The sequence below is a fragment of the Lissotriton vulgaris genome, chromosome 1_2 (genome assembly GCF_964263255.1).
Source record: "Lissotriton vulgaris chromosome 1_2, aLisVul1.2, whole genome shotgun sequence".
In the NCBI taxonomy this organism is placed as follows: Eukaryota; Metazoa; Chordata; class Amphibia; order Caudata; family Salamandridae; genus Lissotriton; species Lissotriton vulgaris.
The window spans coordinates 76,589,729-76,604,788 of NC_141686.1; the positions used below are offsets into that span (position 1 = coordinate 76,589,729).

Consider the following 15,060-nt stretch of genomic DNA (forward strand, 5'->3'; position numbering starts at 1 on the left):
ACCAGAAGCTGTGCACTGTAAGAAATGTAATGGAGAGTATCAAACACACGGCAAAGAGGGAACGTTTCAAGTACAACTTTTTCTCGGAATTTGCATAGACCACACACTTTAGAAACTCATTTCCTAAGTTAAGAACTACGGAAATGATCTCTGAAAGTATGATCTAAAGCGATTGCAGTTCACATGGTCAGAAAAAGTAAAAACCATTCTTACATACAGTAAGAAAATGTTCGGCATCATCAACACCACAAAATAACAATCTAAAGATGCACAGGCAGACGCATTCTTCGCAATAAAGCATTCTCAGTAGATCCTGGGTGACTCACTGCTTTAAAAATGTGCATAGTCGAAATCCGCAACCAATCACATTCAGCCTGCCTTTTCCTGACACACACAGATTCCCTGCTGTCTGCTCCCAAAACAGACAGAGGACCAGGGGTGTAACACGGACCCCCGCAGCCCCCGCGTCGGGGGGGGGGGGGACGCGCATGGGGCCAAGCTTCAAATCTATTTTGTAAAGGGCCAGGAAATCAGGAGCAATACCTAGATCAGGACCTAGACGGTAATCTGACACAATCAGTATCAGCCCTCACCTCCCAGGTGGTGCTCTGGAAGACCCTCCCGCTGGCACATTTAGGGCGCATTGCCCTCTCCAAGATGATAATATTACAGTGACTCTTATAATACTTCGCAAATCTATTTTTTATCTCCCCCGCAAATTCTTTCATGGGTTGGGCACACTTTTAGGGGAATTCAAATGGCACTCTGGATGCTGCAGACAGAGTGATCCTTGGCAAATTGAACCACCCAGTGGAGGTGGGAGGATTAGGAGCCTTAGACTACGAGCTCTGCTTCATCTCTGTCCGCTACAGTGGCTAAGCTGGTGGCTAGCCATACTCACCCTCGTGATGACATACATGGGGGGCAGGGAGATGGAGGATCACATTACTCTGATGAGCTAAACGGGCTCTAAATTGCAAGTGCCTGCTGCCAGAATACCTTCCTCCATCTACTTCAAATGGCCCTATGGTCCTATACCTGAACCATGTAACTTACTAACGGGGCTCTCCCCTATACCCCTACTCTCCTCTCCTCAGCCTTACCTCTTCTCAGCATCTCACCCAAGGACACCTGACACAGTGGCACAATTTCCACCGCAGAACACTGGCCCAGGGTCAGACCTTTTTGAGGAGGGCTATCTTTATGCCGTTCACAAACTTTCAGACCAGTTTGTCCTCCACATTGGTTAGTTTTTAATACATTAAGTGGTGCACTGAGCACGCACGCCTGGGCCCAGAGGGTCAGGAGAGAGGCTCACCCGAGCCTCTCCCTCACTCTCATTATATTTAAATAGCAGTGTGCACGAGCGGCCCCGGGCCTCTGCCCTGCTCTGACCTCTGAGCCTCTTCATTCAGGAATAGGTGAAAGAGAATAAGATTGAGAGGAGCGAGGTGAGGTCGGTAATGGGTGAACTAGTAGAATGAAAGGAGAAAGAGAGAAAGGAGCTACGAAGATAGAGGAAAGAAAGAAGGGGGAGAGGCAAGTGCAAGCAACTTTACTTAAAAATGCTGCAATAGCTTTGGAAGAACGTTTATTTAAAACGCTGCAAGACATTTATGTAAAAAGAAAAGTGGCAAGATATTGGAGAGACAGTCTATCAAGCACACAGCAATAACTTAAGACACTGGCATCTCTTATATTGCCATTGGATTTAATTTGATTGTGAGGGACTGGAAATTGAGGGGGGTAGAAAAGAAATGGGTGGTCATCGTTTCGTATCTGAAAACATTCAACTTCGCTCCAAAAACACACAAACGTTTAAAATTAAAGGTGCACATTGTCCACAAGAGTAGCAAATAGTCTACCTCTCTCTCCCTCTATCTCCTTCTCCCTCCCTCTACCTCTCTCTCCCTCTACCGCTCTCCTCTCTCTCCCTCTACCGCTCTCCTCTCTCTACCTCCCTCTCCCTCTACCGCTCTGTCCTTCCCTCTCCCTCCCTCACCCTCCCTCTACCTTCCTCTCCCTCCCTCTACTTCCCTCCCCCTTTCCCTCCTCTCCCTCCCTCTCCCTCTACCTCTCCAGCCACCTCTATGTCCCTCCCTCTCTCTCTAGCTCCCTCACCCTCGAGCTCCCTCTCCCTCCCTCTACCTCCCTCTACCTCTCGGTCCCTCCTTTCCCTCTCTGTCCCTCCCTCTCTGTCCCTCCATCACTCTGGCCCTCCCTCTCCCTCTCTACCTCCCTCTACCTCTGCCTCCCTCCCTGTCTCTCTACCTCCCTCTCCATCTACCCCCTCTCTCTCTACCTCAATCTCCCTCAACCGCTCTGTCCTTCCCTCGCCCTCCCTCTACCTCTCTCTACCCCCTCTATCGCTCCCTCCCTCTAGCTCTCTGTCCCTCCCTTTCCAACCCTCTCCATCTTTCTCCCTCTCTGTCTCTACCTACTTCTCCCACTCTGTCCCTCCCTCTCCCTTTCCCTCCTCTCCCTCCCTCTCCCTCCCTCTCCTTCCACAACCCTCTAACTCTCCCTCCCTCTCCCTCTCTGTCTCTACCTACCTCTCCCGCTCTGTCCCTCCCTCTACCTCCCTCTCCATCTACCGCTCTATCCTTCCCTCGCCCTCCCTCTACCTCTACCTCCCTCTACCTCTACTTTCCTCTCCCCCCTTCTTCCCTACCCCTTTCCCTCCTTTACCTCCCTTTCCCTCCTCTCCCTCTCTCTCCTTCCACTTCCCTCTACCTCTCCTCTCCCTCTCGGTCTCAACCTACCTCTCCCGCTCTGTCCCTCCCTTTCCCTCCCTCTACCTTCCTCTCCCTCCCTCTCTGTCTCTACCTACCTCTCCCGCTCTGTCCCTCCCTATCCATCTACCTCCCTCTACCTCTCTGTCCCTCCCTCTACCTCCCTCTCCCTTAACCTCCCTCTACCTCTGTCCCTCTGTTGGAAAGTGGGTTATTGGTAGGGGCAAATGTAGGTCTGCCACTGGCAATAAGGCCACTAACACATGATAGGACTCAGCATAAGTCTTAGAAAAGTATTCCTTTGCTCAACCCTTGGTAACGTGGCTGCGAGCAGACAGGCTTAACCTCAAAGAAAGGTATGTAGAGCATTTAATAACACCATTTCAGTAAATAATTAAGACACAACACCAATTAATAAAAATAGGTAATCTTTTTATCTTTTAAATGACACCAAAACGAAAATAATCCACTGTAGGGAACCAGAGATATGAATTTTTAAATATTAGTCACTTTCTAGTGCTTAGAAACCAACAGCGCCCCTTTAAGTCATTTCGTTTTCTCTGTCAGGGACACACCTTTATAAATTGTTCTGAAGAATTCTAACCACTGTAGTGGTCCGCCTTCTTCAGCAAGCCGGGTCCAGTTAGAACACCTTCCTGGCGTTCTGCTTGCGGGTTCCAAAGTATCCAACACATAATCCAAGGTTCTGGAATCTCCAAGAGGGTCCTTGGAAGTGTGAAACTTCAATTCCGCAATCCACTTGAACAAAACCCTTACAAATCCACTGGTACTCCAGGCTTTGAATTCTTTGTGGGGCTGTCCAGGTGAGCTCTGTTAACCTGTAGCTTGCAGGGAGTTCCACTCTTGAGTCCTTTGGCAGCAAGGTAATCCACAGGGCTGCAGTTTCACTTGGTGCAGTCTCCAGAGGTCAGGCCTTAGAGTTCCTTGCACAGCAAAATCATAAGCAGGGCACTTCTTTCTTCATTCAGTTTCAAGCAGCAGATCTGGCGGGCTCTGCCCCTCGCAGATACTTATTCAAAATTCTCTGGGTCGAGCACCAGGTCACTGCTGACCAATGAGAGCAGGGCAACTCCTCGTAGTTATGACCACATCCTGTGGAGTGTGGCATTAGTTTGTCTTAGAGTACATCATTCTTCCAAATCCATAATGGCTGATTTTCCAGCAAGGAGGTAAGACCTGGCTAAACACACCTCCTGGGATATCTTATTTCCATGGACTCTTCCCCCTACCATCTGCACATACCTTCCTTAAGCCTAGCCCTGACTCTGGGTCAAGACTGTCTTAGTGAACTGAAACCCAGGCCTCCCCTCTGCCTTTGAAGAGCATAGTTTTCAAAGCCACATCCTGGCCTGGCAATCCTATAGAACAGCACACTGCCCTCCCAGCAACCAGCCTAATCCACTTAACTCTGACAAATCAGGGCAGACCACTGAAAGGCTGAATTTGGACTTACAAACAACAACGTCTCATAACTTATTGTATTTACACTTTAGGAGAAATTCAACAATATAATATTGGTGGATTTACTACTACCATTCTGGGAAGACTTTGAATGGTCCGTCTAGTCCTCTCCTATCAATATTTATTAATCAATCACTTTCTACCATGTTAACCTATGGGCCGTGGGGTTTGCAATGGGGAAAATTACCTGGGCCACTTTTCAAGAACCAGGGCTTATAAAACCATATTTAATAAGTATTTCCCTAATTTCTACAGGACCCCCACCCCCTGTGCAACTAGGGGAGACTTCAGGGGTTCTAGATCTGCAGAAATATTGCAGATCATCGTTACCCAATTCTTCTAGCATCAAAGTCGAATTTGAGCAGCTCTTTAATACAATGTGGGGAGTGAAATGTAAAATTTCACTGTACCCAGGCATATTAAAACTCATTTTATAAGGGCGCTCCTTATAGATAACTGACTCCCCACCCCTGGGATACCTAGGGGTTTCCCTGGGGGTCCCTAATATGCAAAAACATGGTAGGTTTTTCATTTTTTAGGGCCCCTACCCCCAAAGTCGAGTTTGGGCACAATTTAAGGTTTAAAAGCTGTCCTGGCCACCAGGGATGCTTTTAAACTGACCTCAGGCTTCAGCACTGCACAAATGCTAGTGCAGAAATTCTGCTGGCCTCTAAACTGCCATGCCCCAGGATACTGGAGACTTCTAGGTAGTTTCAATCCCCTGCCCTATTACATTCTAGGGGCTTATGGGGAAGGTCATGCCAATTACAGGGGTACCCCATCATACCATAGTGTACCCTAGTATATGTTGGATGTCTTAACTGTATTCTAATGTGTTCCTTTTAGCTTGGCACTGGCCCTGGTCCTGGGCCTGGTTAAAAAGAGCCCAGAGTCAGTTACCACCAGTTCCAGTCAGCAAAAAGTTGGGGGGTGCCCAGGGCACAGGATGACTTTGCAACATAGCCCCCCCCCCCCCCAAACGTAATTTGATGGGTTACTAACCTACACCCTGGTAGTCCTCATCGGCTAAGTGGAAAAACCTGGAAAGTCCATCTGCATTGGCATGGGCAACCCCAGGTCTGTGTTCCACTGTAAAGTCCATTCCCTGTAGGGAAATGGACCACCTTAACAGCTTGGGATTCTCCCCTCTCATCTGCATGAGCCACCTGAGAGGCCTGTGGTCAGTTTGAACGTGAAAGTGAGTCCCAAACAAATATGGTCTCAACTTTTTCAGTGACCACATCACAGCAAAAGCCTCTCTCTCATGGCACTCCACCTCTGCTCTCTGGAAAGAAGCCTCCTGCTAATAAAGGCAACTGGCTGATCAATGCCCCCTTCGTTCAGCTGTGATAAGACTGCCCCAATTCCTTGCTCTGAAGCATCAGTCTGAACTACAAATTATTTTGTGTAGTCAGGGGCCAGTAACACTGGTGCTGAACACATAGCAGCTTTCAGAGTGTCAAAAGCCTTCTGACACTCTGGGGTCCAAATCACCTTTTTGGGCCTCTTTTTAGAAGTCTGTTCTGTTAGGGGCCCCATATTGGTCCAATAATTTTGAACAAACCTTCTATAGTACCCGGTCAGTCCAAGGAATGCCCCGACCTGAGTCTGGGTAACAGGAGCTGTCCAATCCAAAATAGTTTGGATTTTAGCTTGGAGAGGCTGTACATGGCCCCTACCTACCAGGTGGCCCAGGTACACCACATAACTCTGCCCTATTTGGCACTTGCTTGCTTTAATAGTCAGGCTTGTTCAGTGTGAAGTACTGGTGTAAAGTGATGTCGCAAGCAAAGTGGATTTAAGTGGCTAGACACACCTGCTAGGGTGTCTGACGGTATTTACAACTTAATCCTGTGATCATCTGTGATGCCTTTAGGGGCTGTAATTGAAATGCCTTTTTAATGATATCCAAATGTGCTGAGTACTGTCATTCTAAAGTGTGCGTAAACATGTAGTCTTGCTGCTGCTCTTAGGTGAAGACCCCAGACTGTTAGCTAGTAAGATGTAGAGGTGTATACATTAGGGTCAGTAAGAGATGCTTGGTCAGGGTCATGTGTCACCAAGGCAGGTGTATCCCTGTTTAATCCTTGTTGAGGTAATGGGGTGGGTCACCGCTGGGATGGTGACAGTGCACAGAGCCCTCGCTCCAGGTTATGTTCAACTAATTGCATTGGGGACAAGATGATGTGCATACATGGGAGTGGTGGTACTAGACCCCACCCCCTCTGCAGGAGGGGTGGAGATGTTATGCAATGTTCCAAAGTAATTCCAACAGCTTATGTATATTTGTAAATTGTTGCATAGTATTGAGTAGTGCGTGTGTTTAATAAATGTACTCTTACTTTTATAAAGCAAAGTACAGACTGGACAATCAATTATTGAGTGTTATTTTTGCGCACCTGCAAATGCGATAACTAGCCCACACCACCCCCTTGAGTAAGCCTCAGACTGCTCTGCAACGCTAACCTCTGAGAGTCAGGTGCTACAATTGGGTGTTTGGTTCCCAGTGAAGGACAAATGTAGCCATGTTATTTGTGCAGGCCTTACAAATGCTGCCTCATTTTCCAACAATAACGCATTGGACAGGTCATGTCAGCGGGCTTCCCAATCTGGCGCTCTCACCACGGAGGGGCTAACGCATTTACAGGAGGTGGGTCTGGTGGATTTGTGGCGCAGTTTTCACCACAGGAGCAGGGAATACACCTACTACTCAAATGCACTCAAAAATAATGCCCGCTTAGATTATCTGCTTGCCTCCTCCTCTCTCCAGGCACTTGCGACTACAGAAGAAATAGGGATCGGTTCTCTTTCGGATCATGCCCCAATGACCGGGGTGTTTTCCTTTCCGCCTGTTCCACGCATGACACGACACTGGCGACTGCAGGAAACGCTGTTACACCGCAAGGAGGTGGTTGCGCGACTTCAGAGGGTTATGGCTGATTATCTCACACACAATAGTAACGGTGATACTGCGCTGGCGACACAATGGGCTGCATTGAAGGCGGTACTGCGGGGAGAGTTTATTGCTATATCTGCAGCGCATAATGTCGAGCGTGCGTGCAAGAGGGAGGAGCTAACGCAACAGATGCGGGAAGTGGAGCAAATGCACCAACGAACGGGGGCAACTAGGCAATTGAAAGCGGTGCGACAGCAGCTGGCAGCATTGGATCATGACCAGGCGGAATTTGCAGCCCTCCGGCTGAAACATGCCTTTTACACCGGTGGGGACCGCTGTGGTAGCTTGCTGTATTGAGTTTTAACGGGGTTAGCCCTGAAAACTCGTGGACCTGGGTCAATAAGTAAGTACAAAGAGAGTGGTCCGAGTTTACACAATTATTCCACAAGTATTCTGTATTACTCCATACAGACGTTCACCACATATATGTGTCAATAATCATTACTAAACAAAGTGAACAATAAAGCTTGTAGTATTCAAAGTCTAATTGCATTTATTTTTGTAATAGTGTACGTTTGTAAGTTCTTCATCACAGACATAATTTGTCGGTCTTCAAGGTTTTTAAATGTAATTTTCAAATCATTACATCAATAGTGCTCTCAGTGAGGAAGGGAAGGGATGTGGTAAGGTTTGTGAGGGACTGGGTAAAGGTGGTGTGACATTAATAGTAAGCCTTTACAATCAAGCTAGTACAAATGTTCCAAATCACATCGCACATAGGTTTAGATAAATCCATTTTGTTGGGTCCTATGGTGTGCTAGGTTGGTGTAGTTTACGTTTTGACCCCCATGTATGTTTTAAGGGTTATTCTTGCCTCATGTTGGGGTCTTCATCAGGACAAAGAAGAGAACCTAAAATATAAAGTCTAGTATTAAATGCTTGTGGTGAGCTGTATTCAGTGTATGAGCTGAGAGTAGGGAATACCTACATTAATGCAACGGTCGGCGTCTGAACCGTCACTACGTGGGCCTGCGTGGGCTCCACAAAATTCTGGAAAGAAAGAGGGAAAGTCTCAATGGAAGGCAATGGCACAAAGGCCATGTAACAGTAAATGGTCGAGGGAACGGGAGATTTACTTGGGCAATGATCCTGTGGTTGGGCATACAATTTCTTGTCACGGTTTATATAGTCAGTAGGTCACAATTTCTGGATTCAGTGCACCTGGCACCATTCTAAAGAATCAAAAGATAATATGCATAATAAGGGCTGGTGTGGTACCAAAGGGTACAGTATGTTACAAAAAACAGACTGTTTCTGTCGTGGGGGCTCAATGGGGGCCAGGTGGGGATAAAATCATGGCCAATAAATTCGTGATGGCTGTGCATATATACAGCTTATAATAAAGGTAAAGGTAAGGGTCCGCTGTATAGAAGGCTAACATAGTTTTTTGGCGTTACAGAAAGTTACTATGCATCTAGCCATGTCCACTACGGTAGGGCCCACTATTGGAAACTCATTGTATTCCCCGCAGTCGGAATCGCATGAGTCAGGCGATATTACAACAACGAGGGAAATCTGTGCGACCGTGAGGTTTGTATTGCTGCCAATTTGGAAAAGGAGTTTAAAAAGGGGTTTGAAACGGGTGGCTAGGCTCGCGAACAGTATCCTACCTGATCGGCGTTTTCTCTACCGTCAGTACGCGGCACTCCCTGGATGTATCTGGAGTGACTCGCGGTGCCGCCGCTGGATGCTAGGCACGGCAGGACCAATCACCTGCCTGGATCACATTGCACTGTGTCAGAGGATGACGCACGGACAAGGGGGCGTCTAAAAAGATACCTCTTGAGATTAAGGGATATTTGCTAGTGTCCTGATCTGTTGGTGATCAAAGTACTCCGTCATGTGTTGGTACAGATTAGCTCATCAATATCGATATCTGGATAAGGCATTATGTGGCATTTACATTCGTTCCAAATTTATAACATTGTCTTATGTAAAAGTTTCTCGTCAAAATGTGGGCAGAGGGCCCTTGCATGTTTTATATTTATATAACATTGTACATTCCAAAAATTATAACAATACGTTCACATATCATGGGTACCAGGCTTTGTGAATGGCAGATGGTCCTCACATATTCTAGGTAACGCCTTAGTTAAACCTTTTGCTTTTATAATGAAATCGAATGGGACATTGAAGGGTAATTTCATGAATCAAGCCTATGCGACATCACGCTAGGGATAGTCCCATTTAGAATGCTAATAAGGTTACTACACATGTGTTATACAAACAAATAATGTGTTATACGCGCACATAGGTAGGTATTGGCAGAGTTGTGCTAGTTTCTACATGTCCCTACAGTGCAAAGGCACCTGTGAGGTGTGTCATGTATAATCATACGGCAGTGTGCCTATTCAGGATCTACTCCCGCCATTTGTGCGAAATTAGCATCAAGTTCATTAAGTCCTCTAGTTATGGTATTGAATGCATGCATCCATTTGCACTCCCTGGTATTTAGGATAGAGTTCAGGTTGCCTCCTCGGGGGCCAAATGTAATCTTTTCGAGTATTACCCATCTCATAGAGTCTGGGGTGTGTTTCTTATCCATATAATGTTCTACTAATGGTGCCCCTGCGGTTTGACATCAGACCCTGCTGCAATGTTGGAAGATCCGGTTCTTTATTTTTTGTTTAGTTTGTCCGATATACATCAGCTCACATGGACAGAGTGGCGTAAATAACTCCACTGGTATTGCAATTTGTGAAAGACCTGAGGTCTACAGTGAGGTTATTATGTGTCAGTTTCTTTGTCTCCCAGCATGTGGGACATGCTTTGCACGTGGTACATCTGAAGTGGCCTACCACCTCCGGAAGGTTCCAGAGTCCTTGGATGGTCGGTGCTTGTGGTGTGTCCAACAAAGAACGGACCACATGGTCCCTTATGCTTTTCGCCTTTTTGAAGGCATGCATTGGTGGTTCAGGGGTGTCTATGACATCGGCGACCAAGCCCCAATGTTTGTTAACTATTTTTTTTATTTCATTGCTTTTGGTGCAATGTGTCGTCACGCATATCATCCGTTCCTGAGATGGCGTCCGTTCTTTAGGCATCATTAGGGTCGATCTGTCCTGGTACCAGGCTCTTTTTCTAGATCTTGTCACAAGTCGCTTGGGGTAGCCCCTATCCGTCAAGCGGGAAATTAAATCATCAGATTCTTTGAAATAGTCCTCCTTCATAGAACAATTTCTCCGGATATGGAGAAATTGTCCGAAGGGCAGGTTGTCCCGGAGTCCTCTGGTGTGATTGCTCGTATATCTCAAAAGAGTGCTCCTTTCAGCTGGTTTTCTGTAGAGTGTGGTATATAGTTTTCCGTCCCTTTCCTTCATGCTGATGTCCAAAAAATCAATAGATTCCTTATTCATATGCATTGTGAATTTGATATCTTCAGACTGTGTTCAACCACTCTGTGAAGGCATTCAGGTCGTGTTCCTCACCTGTCCATATCGTGAGGATGTCATCTATATACCTATACCATATAGAAATCTTATTATGGTATGGGTTGTGTCTTGATAGGATGCACTGCTGTTCATATTCTGACATGTATAGAATCGCCAAGTCTGGGACGAAGGCAGCGCCCATTGCCACTCCTTTACTTTGAATATAGAACCTGTTCTGAAATACAAAGAAATTCGCTTGCTGGGTCATAAATTGCGCGAAGCGCGACAACGTCAAACCGTGCAAGAGATTGTTCCGCAAGGGGGTGGGTGCGTCACGGACGATTCTGCCATTGCCGCTGCCTTTAGTGATTTTTATGTCACTCTTTATAAGGGGTCTAATACCGAGGCATCAGCGGGGTAGGCGTTTCTCACCTGCATTCCCCTTCCCGCTCTTACAAAAGAGCAGGCGGATCTTTTAAGACCGGGATATTAGGCCGGAGGAGGTCATCGCCGCTATCTCCCGCCTTAAGCTTATGAAGGCGCCGGGGCCCAATGGCTTCCCAGCAAGCTTCTATAAAACCTTCTGTGTGCAGGTGGCCCCCTTACTGACGGTCCTTATTAACTCTTTTTCAGAGCCTGGTGCAATTCCTATGGATCTTTTGGATGCCACCATCACGGTCATACCCAAGCCGGGGAAGGATCGTTCCCAATGTGGGTCTTATCGCACTATTTCCCTGCTCAACGTCGACCTTTTGCTATGTATACATAACTGGAACTCATCCTATAGTAAGATAGAGCTTTGCTTGTTTGCTTACCTTAACTTTATAACATGTACTGTAATGTGGGTTCAGAGCAAGATGCTTATGCATCACTTTTGTATGTGCTATACATCACTGGAACTCATCCTATAGTAAGTCAGAGCTTTGCTTGTTTGCTTACCTTACCTTACCTTTATAACATGTACTGTAATGTGGGTTCAGAGCAAGATGATTATGCATCACTTATGTATGTGCTATAATCTGTTAATAAAGAGATTTAATACTAAAACTAGAAATGCGCAATCATGCATGTCTCCGTAGTAAGACACTGGTGACAACAGATCTAGATGCGGTGTCTGCTGCATCGAGGGCACATTTAATGGATGCATTTGTAATTAACTTGCCCTCCTGGTCCAGATCATGGGCTTTGGCCTTGTATTGGTCAGGTAAATGCTGAATTAGGTCCTCAGGCTCATCATAGTGAGCCCTATCATACCTGGCAAGCAGTGCTTGTGCATTAGCTATCCTCCAGTGATTAGCTGCTTGGGAGGCAACTCGATTGCCTGAAGCGTCTAGTAGTTTAGACTCGTCTGGAGGTGGAGCATCACCGGAGGTTTGAGAATTGGCACGTTTCCTTGCATTGGACACTACCAAAGAATCTAGAGGGAGTTGTCCTTTAATGTACGTGGGATCATTAAGGGCGGGTTTATATTTTTTATCAATGAGAGGATTGAGAATTCCGGCCCCGACAGGGTCTTTGAAGATGTCTGGTGCGTGTTTAATGACACCTTTGAGCATGGGCAATATTTGGATTGTCCTTTGTGACTGGGCAAAAGTGTATACCAATGAGTCTTCCTCCATGGGGTCTGAATGCATTTGTATGCCATGATATTGGGCAGCCCGATCAATAAGCTGTTTAAACCCTGTGTTGTCATCTGGGGGAGATGGTAGTGTTGGGTATGCCTCTGGATCAGGAAAGTCTGGAGGATCTGCAGGATCATTGTAATCTGCCCATGTGTCCTATGGTGTAGCAGTGTGATCATCAGGGTCATCTAAAGGGTCATTATGTCCAACCCCGTCCCCTAGGTCATCATCATCATCATCATCCTGTGGTGGTGCTGAGTGTGGAGAGAGTCTAGGACAGCGTATGGAAGACTTTGCAGGAGACCAAGGCTTAGTAGGAAGAACAAGAGAAGAGGGTTATAGGGGTGAAGTTGCAATGTCTCTTTTCTTCACAGGCACCTCAGGAGAGAGTGAGGTGCCTAATTTCCTCTTCTTTGTTGGGAGACTGACAAAATGACCTGTTTAAGGGTCCACATGAAATGTCTTTTGTTTTGGATCGATAGGATCTGGTTGAAACAGTTCATCCTGGTTGGTGTCTCCTTTCACTGCCAATTTTTTCAGTTCCGAATATGGTTTTGATTTCTACTCTGGAGCCTTACAAGGGATTTTTTTGCTCCTTCTGCTTCTATGTCGAGTCGGTAATCTTTTTCGGATCTGAAGGTTTTTTTTTTTTTTTTTTGATCAGAGGCCTTTTGGTCTTTCGGTGCCGAAGAGCTCGATGCCAAGGCCTTTTTGGGAGGTAATGGGATTAGGATGTATTCCCGATTTCAGTCTCAACTGTGTTTTTTTGGGCACAGATATGCGGCTTGCTCGGTCCGAGCTGCCAGAAGGCTTTTCCTTTGTCTTCGGAGGCGGGGCTTCTGAAGTTATCTTTCGGTTGCGACAAAGGCCTTCAGGCGAAGTTTTGACCGGAGCCTTCATTTTCTCAGGGGCAGTTGTACTCACTCGTTGACCTGGAGTGATCTGGTCATCTGAGTCGTAGTCATCAGCTTCGGATACAATGTCGATCTCCTCCGAACTCTCTGTCACTGGAACGTCGGGGCCTTCATCGAAGATGTCTTCTGGCACCAGTGCAGCCTGTTACGCCATAACGTGTTGCGCCATAACGTGTTGTCGAGCCCGGCGATCACGGATAGTCTTTTTGGATCGAAAGGAGGCTTTGGCTTGGCAATATTTTTTTTCGTGTTCTGGCGAGATACAAAGATTGCAGACCTTGTGGTGATCGCTGTGTGGAAATTTAGCTCCACATTGGGAGCATTTTTTAAAAGAAGTCCATTCCATTAGCTGTAGGCCCGAATGGCGTCGATAGGCCCAGCGGCCCGTGTCGACGACCGGAATAGAGTATTTTTGAGTTAGCGCGTCGAAAAGCTCGCAAACGAAAACAATACTGTCGAGTTGTGATGGTTAGCCTGTCGAAAAGGTTTGGAAACACGGTACCGAACCGGAGCGCCGAAGTTAGATTCGAAAACAATCTAAGGATGGAGTTGATGCCCATGACGCTTAAGGCTTGAGCCGGGCGGTCACTAGTTTCATTTCTTTTATCTGTTTTAAAAACTCTTTGTATGCACTTGCCTTTGTGTCCTATCCCCCCCTGCACCAGCGCGCGGAATTAGCGCGACGCTTGTTTGTCTCCACCGATTTTAGGGTGAAGGCATCCATTTAATTTCCTATTTTAATAGCAAATTATTTGCACTTACTAAATTTAGTGCTGCCTTCCCCCAGAGAGATGGTCGATTTCAGGGCCGTTCTAGCTGGGGCACGGGCTGAGTCGCAGCGGCGGCCATTTTGGGTAGGGCTTCCCTCCCATTGGGGCGAGAGTAGCCACTATAAAAACAGTGAAGCTTTCCTACTCGCGAGAATACTGCAATTGACGCTTGAGGCTTGAGCCGGGCGGTCACTCGTTTCATTTCTTTTATCCGTTTTAAAAACTCTTTGTATACACTTGCCTTTGTGTCCTATCCCCCCCTGCACCAGCGCGCGGAATTAGTGCGCCGCTTGTTTGTCTCCACCGATTTTAGGGTGAAGGCATCCATTTCATTTCCTATTTTAAAAGCAAATTATTTGCACTTACTGAATTTAGTGCTGCCTTGCCCCAGAGAGTCCGGTCGATTTCAGGGCCGTTCTAGCTGGGGCACGGGCTGAGTCGCAGCGGCGGCCATTTTGGGTAGGGCTTCCCTCCCATTGGAGCGAGAGTCGCCACTATAAAAACAGACGGCCATGGCTCCGCGCAGCGTACGCGTTCAGCGGGCGCGCCGCATTCGCGCCGGAGTCAAGGCAGAGCCCAGCCCGTCTGCACCCATCTGCGACAGACTGGGGCGCGGGGCAGGTCCCCCTTGTCCTTCTACGCCACTTGACATGTTTGGACCGGACAGGTATCGTTCACAATACACTAAACAAGAGCTATTATCTCTACGCCCTAGTGTGGTAAACAGCTGCTACCACTCATTTCATGCTGACTTATTACCCCCGTCATGCGGTATCTGTGAAAGCCACGATACCCAATAGCGAAAGTGGCGTATTCACTATTAAAATGGGACCTAGAAACATTATTAATGGTCTGCTGGTGTACCGCCCGCCTGGAAGTGCTGGACAGTTTGGTAACCAGCTTTTAGATTTTATTACTCAGCCTGCTCTCCGTTACAAAAAATGTATCATTTTAGGCGATTTAAATCTCCACTTGGATGATAGTGAATGTGGGGAGGCTCAGGATGTGGCTACAGCACTGACATCTTTAGGGCTTAATTTACAATCCACTGCCCCTTCGCATCAACTTTAGGGCATTAAAGTCTCCTCTCCAGTCAGAATAATCAGAATAATCTGGTCAGATCACTATATCATCCCGTTTTCTATTGATAAAACGCCTTCAGATAATAGAGTTACCAATCCCCTCCCTGTGAAGCGGAGAAAATGGAAAAACT

At 46.9% G+C, this 15,060-nt stretch overlaps 1 protein-coding gene across 3 annotated transcripts in view; it reads right to left on the reverse strand.

Annotated features, from left to right (window-relative positions):
* The window catches only part of KDM5A (lysine demethylase 5A), a 937,903-nt gene that overhangs the window by 704,360 nt on the left and 218,483 nt on the right, over nt 1-15,060 (reverse strand). The window lies entirely within an intron of this gene.